This window comes from Gavialis gangeticus, unplaced genomic scaffold (assembly GCF_001723915.1).
Source record: "Gavialis gangeticus isolate Ggan-Ray unplaced genomic scaffold, GavGan_comp1, whole genome shotgun sequence".
Classification (NCBI taxonomy): Eukaryota; Metazoa; Chordata; order Crocodylia; family Gavialidae; genus Gavialis; species Gavialis gangeticus.
This window is the reverse complement of record NW_017729008.1, coordinates 21,589,263-21,592,186: the sequence shown is the minus strand read 5'-3', so window position 1 is coordinate 21,592,186 and position 2,924 is coordinate 21,589,263. Positions and strand designations below refer to the sequence as shown.

Below are 2,924 nucleotides of genomic sequence, written 5' to 3'. Positions count from 1 at the left end.
AAATGCCAGCAAAATTTAACTTAGAGTGGAAAATATATAACATCTAAGTATAGTAAAAGCTACGTTATCCAGCACTTTACCATCCGAAATTCTCTATTAACCGGCATCTGTCACAGACACCATCTTGCTGTTTGGGATGCAGCCAAGTGGTGTTGCTAGTGGTAGTCTCATCCACCACTGTGATAATGTTGAGCTTGTGCCTGTGCTTTTGCTGTGACTTTATTACTGAATATCTCGCCCAACCTGCAACTATGGCTACCAATACTCCACCAACAAGCAGAGGCCAGAAGCGAAAGTGTGTTGTTTTGATGATTACACAAAAATTGGACATAATTAAGCACCTAGAAAAAGGAGAAAACAGAAACAGGTTGATGCAGGAATTCAATGTCAGCTCGTCTACGATCTATGACATCAAAGCACAGAGGGCAGAGTTACTCCAGTTCATGACAAATTCTGAGACAAGTAATGCAATTGAGCAACGCTGTACTCTGCACAAACCAAAATTGGAACAATTAGACAAGATATTGTATGAATGGTTTGCCTTAAAACGTTTCTGGCCCAATGCTGATTGAAAAAGCAAAAGACTTTTATCAACAAATGGGGATGACAGAGGCCTATGTTTTTTCAGATGGATGGTTGTCTTGCTTCAAACTTCACCATAGTATCAGAAGGCTTGATATTTCTGGAGGAAAAAAAATCTGCTGATCATGAGGCTGCTGAAAAATATTGTGGATTTTTCCAGAAATTGGTATCCCCAGAGCGTATCCCCAGAGCAGATCTACAACATTGATGAAACTGGCCTTTTTTGTTGCTGTTTGCCAACTTCTACCCTGGCTGGTGCAGGTGAGCTTGGTGCAGCTGGTTTTAAGCAGAGCAAGGACTGCCTGACTGTACTTGTGTGTGCAAATGCAGCGGGCACACACAAAATCAAGTCGCTAGTGGTTGGAAAATTCAGGCAACCAAGAATAATCAAGGGTGTTATTCATTTACCTGTTGAGTACAAGGCACAATCTAATGCATGGATGGACAAGGAAATATTTTTGCATTGGTTTCACCATATCTTTGTACTGGCGATGAAAGAGCATCTGAAGAAACTTGGAAAGCCAGAAGACACAAAAGTTGTTCTGATTTTTAGATGACTGTTGAGCTCACCCTCCTGAAGCAGAGTCTGGAAATATTTTTACCATCTTCCTGCTTGCAGATGTCACCTCACTCATACAGCCTATGGATCAGGGAATTATTGAAAACCTGAAATCCATCTACAGAAGGGATTTTATGAGGAAGCTACTCAACTACAAAGGCAGTCTCCAAGAATTTCAGTTGCAGTAAGGATGCAAATTTCAATGTGGCATGTGCTTGCTGTGCTGTGAAGAGTACAACTGTAAGGAAGGCTTGGAGAAAATTGTGGGCAGCAGTGATCCTCCCCCTCTATGCGACGCTGGTCAGGCCACAGCTGGAGTATTGTGTCCAGTTCTGTGCGCCCCATTTCAAGAGGGATGTGGACAATATGGAGAGGGTCCAGAGGAGGGCCACCCGCATGATCCAGGGACAACAGGGCAGACCCTACAGTGAGAGACTGCGGGACCTGAACCTATTCAGCCTCCACAAGAGAAGGCTGAGGGGGGACCTGGTGACTGTCTATAGACTCACTAGGGGGGACCAGAAGGGTTTGGGGGAGACGCTGTTTCCCCTAGCGCCCGCTGGCATAACAAGGAGTAATGGGCACAAGTTGATGGAGAGGAGGTATAGATTGGACATCCGCAAAAACTACTTCACAGTTAGGGCGGCTAGGAGCTGGAACCAACTTCCAAGGGAAGTGGTGCTGGCCCCTACCCTGGGGGTCTTTAAGAAGAGGCTGGATGCCTACCTGGCTGGACTCGTTTGAGTCCCATTTCTCTTTTTGGGGTTTTTTGTTGTTCTCCCGCCCTGGCGGGGGGTCGGGCTAGAAGATCTACTAGGTCCCTTCCGACCCTTAATCTATGAATCTATGAATCTATGAATCTATGATGTTTGCAGAGGGATCTTCTGATGAAGAAGTATTTGCAGGTTTCAATGTTAGACATAAAAAAAATCACTAAAAGAGATTCTTAATGTCCTTCAAAATGCTGACCCCAGTCTCTGAACTCAAAGATACTAAACTTGAAGAGTGGGTGAACATTGATCAAGACCTTGATGTTGCACAAACCCTTCCCGATGCTGAAATTATAGAAAAAGTTGTGCATCCTGACAGATGTACTGTACCTGAACAAGACTCAGAAGAAGATGACCACAGTGAAGAAACTAAAGTGGCTTGGGCTACTGCTGCACAGTGTCTGGAAACATTCTTGAAATTTGCTGAGCAGCAGTCTTTTTATTCTGCTCAGGAAGTGATGCGACTTCACGTTGTTCACAATAATTTCCTGAAAAAACGGCAACTGACTTGCAGGCAGGCAGACATCCGCAGGTTGCTTCAAAGAGCTTCTGCAGCTTGTGTCAAGGATTCAGGCGGCTTGTGTCAAGGATCAGATACTGATGTTGATGATCCTCAAGAAGAGGCACACTCCGAAGCAGAGCCACGTTCTGAGGCAGCCTGTGATCCCAAGGTGCCTTCAGAAGCACCTGAGAGGCAGTAATAGTACCGTATACTATTTTCTTTATTATTTCTTATAGTTTAAAATAGGTATAGTTTAAAATAGTTAAAAAAATGTTATATCATAGTTAAAATGTTGTATTAAAAGTTATTATATCACAGTTAAAATGAAGGCTTAGTTTCTTTCTTGAAAAAAACCTATCAGATAACCAGCATATATTTGATTAACTGGCACCCCCCATTCCCCATGGAAGCCGGTTAACAAAGCTTTTTCTATAATATTTTGTAATCAGGCATCTGATGATAACTTCTGTATTTTATGACATTTTCCCACTTTATATTTACTTACTGTATC

General features: G+C 43.0%; 1 pseudogene; it reads left to right on the top strand.

Annotated features, from left to right (window-relative positions):
- Window positions 1–201: 201 nt before the first annotated feature.
- On the top strand, window positions 202–1,401 carry LOC109292309 (annotated as a pseudogene).
- Window positions 1,402–2,924: the final 1,523 nt, after the last annotated feature.